Genomic DNA, 7,806 nt, shown 5'->3' with positions numbered 1-7,806 from the left:
TGACTTAAATGCAAAGTTGGAGCAAGCAAAATATCAACTTCAAAAAGAGATCGCCCACACACAGAACCTCACAACTCTGCAAGCCCGACAAATCAAGGAGTGCCAAGACAGTGCAAAGGTTAATGAAGATGTGCTACTAACAACCCAACTCAAGGCTGAGCAAGAAAGAGTGCTCAATCTGCAACAAGAAAGAGAACAAGCGAACAAAGCACATGTAGAAAAGATCAAGGCCCTCAACGAAACCATAAGTGCAAACCAAGAAGATGCGCAAAAGAATGAATTGGAGCATTAAGAGGCCATATCACAACTTACAGTGCAACTACAAGACACTCAAAGATTGGCGGCACAAAGGCTCAATCAAATTACTGAAGCAGAACAAAGGGAAGCAACTGCCCGACAAGCACAAGAAGATGCACAACAAGGAGATTTGAAGAGATGGATGCTGAAAGGATGATTCGGGAAACGAGGATCTCCAACCACCTCAGCAATGCTGACTCCTGCCTGCATGATCTGGCACATCAGCTCTGGTAGCACAAGAAAGGAGTCAACACCCGGAGTCGACCGATGATCTGCATATCCTCCTTGAGCACGCCTCTCAGAGTTGGGCCAGCTCTGCCAGTAACTCCTCGGGTCCCTCCTTGAGCACGCCTCTCAGAGTTGGGCCAGCTCTGCCAGTAACTCCTCGGGTCCCTCCTCAAACTCTTTCTTTGTTTTTATCTACACTAACACTCTCATTACTTCAGTATGACATAAACTGAGCTGAAGATATAGGCCTAGGTGAATTAACACTAATTAAACAAAATACTGAAAGAGATGAATTAACACTAAGCTGAAGATAAAGGCCTAGGTTAATTAACGCTAGGTGAATTAACACTAATTAAACAAAATATTGAAAGAGATGCTGACCCACCAACCATCATCATGGGCATTTTGAGGGGCAACCTTGTTTTAACTAACCCTTAGGACATCTTCTTCTACCCCTTGCATCCTATAATGCTAAACCTCCGTAGTTGGTGTCGCGTGCTCCAAACTTTCGAAATCCTGGACAACATTATCGAAAAACTCGACCTGTTTGTTCCAGATGGCATACTAGAGACACCAGCCAACTACGAGGTGGTAGCAAATACTTATCAATGGGTAATTAGTCATGGGTGGCTAGAAGTGTACAATACTCACCAACATTTGAATCTCTATGAGTCTACATTATATCACCCTGTCGGCATCCTTAAACTCTGTACTAATATCCACAAGCATTTAAAAGCTATGCTCACCAATGTAAGATACAATTTTGATGCCACTCACATAAATTACCCTGATATTGATAATGAAGAAATTCTTGAAATACAAAACTTTTTTAAAGCCCATAAGCCTAGCCGCCCACCCCCTAGCACTGGTCAAGGTCAAGAAGAATGTCCTCTTCAGTTTCAAAATTCACTTACCCTATATATTCTAATATAGCCAGTAAGCTTCTCAATCCCTATCCTAGTGTGCCACCTACTAACTCCTCTAAAGCTGACTGTATTTAATCTTCTTTCTCTCCTTTGGAGTTAGATTTTCCCACACTAACACTCTCGCCCTTGAGGAAGTATTCGCACCTAACCCATCTCCACCCCACGGTAACCTCAGGAGGTACGCGATCTCACTCCACAAGATAATATTGTGCCTTTCACTGAAAATAATGTCTTGGATTCTTTGATAACTGCAGAGTACGAATTTATTCGAGCAGGCAATCCGCTTTTAAAGCCAAAACCCATGTTCAAAGTTCTCATGCAGATTGCTCCATTTGACCCTACCAGCCACACAGAGGCATACTCTGCAGTCACACCAACAAGATAGCATTATGTACCATACCCTCTCTGTGCCCCACACCCCGACCTAGAAGAATTACTTCCCTTGGTTTGCGAAGGTACATTGTGAGCAAATGTTAGAAAACACACAAGGCTCACCAATCCTCATTTGGCTGACTTGCTGGAAATTCACAGTCACATTCATGAGATCAGTTACTGTTTTAGAAGATGGAGAAAGATACATCCTGTGTACATGAGAGGTGGCTATGCCACCATCATCACTAATGAAGAACAACCACAACTAATAGATTTTGGAATCCAATCTACATAGAGGAAGGATTTTCTGTCAGCTCCAAAATACAGCAGAGTAGTATACATAAGCGCGCCACTAACAATGAGAGTAGATCCATTGTCCATGCCTATCAAGAGGAGGTGGACGTCGTTGGAGTTCCAAGAGGCCAAAAACAGGGATTCCCATGTTTGTTATAACTTCCCTATCTTCACACCAGCAACATTTGGCCTTCTGTTAACCTATGATGGACATTGAGACGTACTATGTTTTACGTCATTAATTTAAATATTTTGAGTCATGGACCGGGCTTGTCGGCACCATATGTTAAGGATGAAGGGATTGGGTGATCGCCGATGAGAGGCGCACCTTGAATATCAGTAGGATAAGGGTTAGGGTCGACCGGCCATGTATGGGCGCCCAAGTGTGAACGGCCAAGTCACCTATAAGAGTCAAATGTAACCCTAAAATCCTCATTCTCAGGTGTTGTGAATACAAGAGTGCTCTTGCCTTATCTCCTTGGTTCCCTTCTCCTGCGTGTGAGAGAGAGAGAGAGAGAGTGAGAGAGCGATCGAGCACTGTGTAGCGGCACGACGGCGGAGAGGCGGTAGAGCGACGACGGCGGCTCCTTCTTCACTGCTGCGACGCGGGAATCCTTTAAGGCGGCAGTTGAGCGGTGAGTGACACACCCTTTGCATTCTGTTTGAGCTTCCTTCCCTGGTTGTATGCTTGCAGCCATTCGTGGCTCGCATACGGTGTCCAGCAAGTCCCCAGCCTACGACCTGTGCGGCAAAAGCGCACATTTTTGGCGCCGCTGCCGGGGAGTTGCCCTGCACCAAGCTCCAGTTTGCAGCTCGGGCTGCTGCGTGAAGCTTAATTTACATTGCAGAAAAGGCGTCTGTGTGTTTGTTGTTGAGGTGTTTCTGTGTTTTGCAATCTATTTCTGCAAGTTGTCTTCTGCATTTCTGTTTCTTCGTTGTTTTTTCGCTCCGCGTGTGGGCGTGTGTTCTGTTATCTGGTTTTTTGTGTGTGAGGGGGGATTTTTGAATCCCCCAGACCTGTGCTGTGTGAGGGGGGATTTTTGAATCCCCAGAGACCTGTGCTGTGTGCGAACTGCGCCGCGGCCAAGGCTGAAACCCAGAAAGAAACCCTAGAAAACTTTTCAAAAAAATAAAAAAATAAAAAATAAAAAATAAAAAATCTAAAAAACAATAAAAAATAAAAATTTTTATTTTATTTTTAAAGAAAAAAACCAAACGTGTGGAGAGGAAAGATTTTTTAATTGGAGAAAAAATTTTTGAAAAGAAAAAACCCCAATTGACCCATGACCCCGGCCTCTTCGGTCTCGGTCTTTTGATATATATATATAGGAGAGTGAGCCTCCATAGCTTTCTCTCAAGTGAGAGCTTATGGGAATTTGTGCCCTATATGTAGCCCACTCCCCAAGGAGTAAAGCGAGCATGTGGGATAAAGCCCTCACCCTTTCCTCCACAAGCAAATAGGCTTTCGCCCCTTCCCCCCAAGGGAAACGGACTGTTTTGAGGACTACAGGAGCTCTAGATAGGCGAACACGGTGCTGTAAAGCACACTAGGACCCTTTGAACGATACGCTCGTTTCGAGCTATCACGCGCCCTAGTCCAAGTTAGACCGTAAGTAAGGGGGTCAAAAACGAGTTAAAAACAATCTAAAAACAAGTAAAAACGGGGTGCGAAACACCTAAGAAACCACTTGTGTGAGTTTCAAGGGTAGTTACTAATGCACGTAGGATACCCACGTCACATGCATCTACGTTCTGGTCGGGTCCTAGAGCCTGAACCACTAGAAAGTGTTTCAGTTTACGCAGGCTCACACCATCCCTCCACGTTGGCATCTTGGCCTTCGGCTGGAACCCAAGGGAGTGCAACCCAAGATCCACGAATAGTGGATAGTGACTCGTCCTCTGACTCAGAAGCCATGGAAGGGCACCCTACCAAGAACCCTGAGGAGACAAGCCAAAACATGCCAGTGTGGGCCCCACAACCCGGATCTAGCATGTTTAGTCGTCTAATAGAGACCTTTAGTAAAGCTACACGCTCTGAACATGCAACAAGCGAAGTAAATGAGGAAGGAGGGGTAGTAGATTCGCCATTCACATCTTATGTGGACCCTACCCTCCCAAAGAGTGTCCATGTGGATATTCTACCCACTTCGTTTAATGAGGGCCCTACTGAGCTGCCACCCTCCGATACTCTTCCTAAAGTAGAGGTCCCAATCCATAAGAAGTGACATTGCGTCCACTTCAAGAGAACCGTTTGGCACACCAAGTCTAGATGGGATATTTCTCAATGAAAATTGGGAATATGATCTACACACAGAGACTCTAACGGACCTATACACGGGTTACACATACCATGTAGGTTGGTTAGAAGTCCTACGATCTACATCTAGCGCCACTAATCTAGAGGAGCAACAACAAATGATATGTGAGGCTATTCATAGAATTATCCAAATTGAGAGGTAAAATAGGGGAGTGAACCTAGTTTCCACTGGCCCTATGAGATTTTTGGATACGGGCAAGGCCAAACAACCAACCCTATTACAATTGGAGACCCCCTCGCGGTGAGTCTCATAGACCCTTCGTATGTTGTTTCGCCTGGAGTCTCAATGCAGGTTGAGCCCACGAGTAGTAACTTTAGCTTTCCAACCTTGGCTCAACTTTCCATTAGGGAATCCGCAATGCCTACCCAATGATGAGCATAGCTGAAGGTGCACCTATTACCGCTGTAGTTAGTACAACACCGCTACTTAGTGGAACAGTACCTACAACAGTGCGTGCCAGTGCCTATCAACCATATGTACCTATCGCTACTCAAGCTCGTGTAGCTCCTATGCCCCTCAGTATGCCAATGGCGTATGCTCCACGACCGCCTTATCACAACCCTTATCCAAGAGGAGCTAGGCCTATCCACATATCATATCCTATGTCATTTGCCAACATACTCAGACCAACGCCAACTCCTATCGGCCAGGCTATCCCAGAAGTGCCTCCACCAGCTATGCCTGCTCACCTAGGCGATCTCGCAGCGTTTGCTCAGACGATCGAACGATCTATTGCAGAAAACATGAGAGAGAACCTAGAAGCAAGGCAGTACAAGTAGCTAAGCTCACTCAAAACTTCAGTGGGGTAACGAGGATGTTAGGAAGCACATTGAAGTCTTGAGAGGAAAACACAGCCAAACAAGGGGTTGAAGACCTGAAAATACAGGCCAACCAGTTCCACACTCCTAGTAGAGAAAAAACGCTGATGAAAAAGTACCTTCAGGCTGAATGCGATGAAGCCCAAGTAAAGGCAGAGTGACCAGCAGCAACTGTCTGGAAAACGCAGCAACCAGATGGCTGTAAATCTGAGAAAAACGCAGAGGTGAAGGGGCTGTAGATAGGGCAAAATCTGGGGCAGCAGAGAGAGCTCAGAATCGGGAGCTCCGATACCATGAATGAGTGTACAGCGGAAGCAAGATGAGCACTAGAGTGTGCTGATGTGAGAAGTGCGAGAGAGAGAGAGAGAGAGAGAGAGAGAGAGAGAGAGAGAGAGAGAGAGATGAAGCAACTATGCTGAATATACTGCAATGAAAGCAATCCCGAGCAAGAGACATAAAGGTCTCATAAGTGAGGGATACAAAAGATGACCAAGCTATTACAAAAGTGAAGAGGCTAGCCCACCTATATATAGGTCATGAAGGGCTGGCCGACTGGAGCACAAGACCTGGCCGATTGACAAATAATATGGCCGATTGGAAAAATACCAAAAAAATGGGAAAAAAATAGGGATGGCCAACCAACAACCAAGGGCCATATAAGGGATCAAATATGGACACAATACATGGGCAGAATATGGGGATGAATATGCTAGCTTATGTAAAAAATTCTAAACATATAAAATGCCTTTTTATTTGGAAGTACATAAGCAACAAAGTAGCATATGTCTTGAAAATGAACATTTTTCAGGATTTTTCTAAATATGCAAGCATCATTCTCTCAAAAAAAAAATCCAATGATATCAATAGCATTTTTCCCAAGATATTTTGATAGTATACATCAGTCCAATGAGGTAGAAGCTCACTAAAAAAATCATTTTCCTTTCCTAGAATTTTTTCCAAAAAAGTTACATAAAATCAGCAAAAGTAACGCATATTATCAAAACTCAATCACGCCACTAAAAAATAATGTAGTCCTATCAATGAGAATGTTGATTATTGGTTTTTATGATTGAGATGAGATAAATAAGCCATAATTTGATGTGTATGACACTAACTTAGCCTCCACTTAAGTAGGTTCTTATCGCCTAGTTCTAAAAAAACTGTAAAAAATAAAAATACAAAATTTGATCATCTTTTATCAAAAACTAATCATAACTATGCTTGCACAAGTAGTCTACACCTATAGTTACAACAAATAATGCACTTACACAGCTTTCTCCTTTGATGAAAATCAAAATTAAGCTCATAATTAGACATTTTATGTATTAAAAACAGGTTGCGCAAAAGGCCATGTATGAGAAGAGGCCCAAAAAGTGGCTCGAAAGTTTTGGAAAATTCAAAACAAAGTAGTATTTACACTATATAACATGGGTGCACCTCAAGTTTTACATTATTAGCTTGCATATGGAAGGAGAAAATTCATGCTCCACCTGTATAAAAAACGTCATTTCAATATTAGCGAGTCAAAAATTTATCCAATAATTGTCGTTTGATGATTCTAGGATTTAGTTTACATCATGGGCTTTCCATCAAGCCAAGTTTCATGATCAAACTATGTCCCTTCTAAAAGTTATGTTCAAATTACTACTATTTTGAAAACAGCAAAAATCATGCGTTTTATCAGCATGTGACTAAGAAAATTAAAATATTACCTTGCAAAAGCTAAGAAAAGTGCAATTTAAAAAATCTCAAGGATTTTTTGGGTCTTGAGGAACATTTGTGGATGTTAAGCATTTCAAAACTCTTAATAGATTGCCCACAAAAATTCAAGAAAAATGCTAACTTTTTAGGACACTTTAGTGTCCTCAAGACACTTAAGTGTCCAATTACAGAACTAGTGTTAACAAATTATTTGGGACTCAGGAAAAGAATTCAAAGATAAATCTACTAATGAAATTCTACAAACTTGACATGAAGCAAAGTGAACCTCAAACCACACACAAGAACAAATATAAAAGCATTAAACAACAACTTGCAGCCATTGGGAAGAAAGTAAAAGATGATGAGGCACTAGCAGTGCTTCTAAAGAGTGTGGACAAGGGAGAGTATGAGAACATTGTGGCAACCTTAAAGAATGTACCACATTTGAAGTTACATGAGATAGAAGGAGCTCTACTAGAGCAAGAGAACAAGGTCAAAGAGAAGAAAGGATTGGACCCAACAACAACTGGTTAGGAGAAAGCACTCTACACCCAAGGAGGCCTCGCACGAGGACGAGGATGAGGAAGAGGCAGGGGAGGAGCGAGGATATTCACTTGCCACAACTACGAGAAGCCCGGACACATGGCTAGAGACTGCTACAGCAAACCAAATGAAGAAGGATCGGCATCGACAAACTTCATGGAGACTCCTAAGGTAGAGGAGTCAGAATATCTTTCTGAGAGAGGAAAGAGAGAAACCCCACAACCCAATAATGTAAACTTCCCCAATAGAGTAAAATCACCTCTGAGCCACTGATGATGTAGGCCATGTGGTAGATGTATGTGTGAGCAC

This window comes from Cibotium barometz, chromosome 22 (genome assembly GCF_041138505.1).
Source record: "Cibotium barometz isolate CiBa-2024 chromosome 22, ASM4113850v1, whole genome shotgun sequence".
Classification (NCBI taxonomy): domain Eukaryota; kingdom Viridiplantae; phylum Streptophyta; class Polypodiopsida; order Cyatheales; family Cibotiaceae; genus Cibotium; species Cibotium barometz.
Note: the sequence above shows the minus strand (reverse complement) of the source record.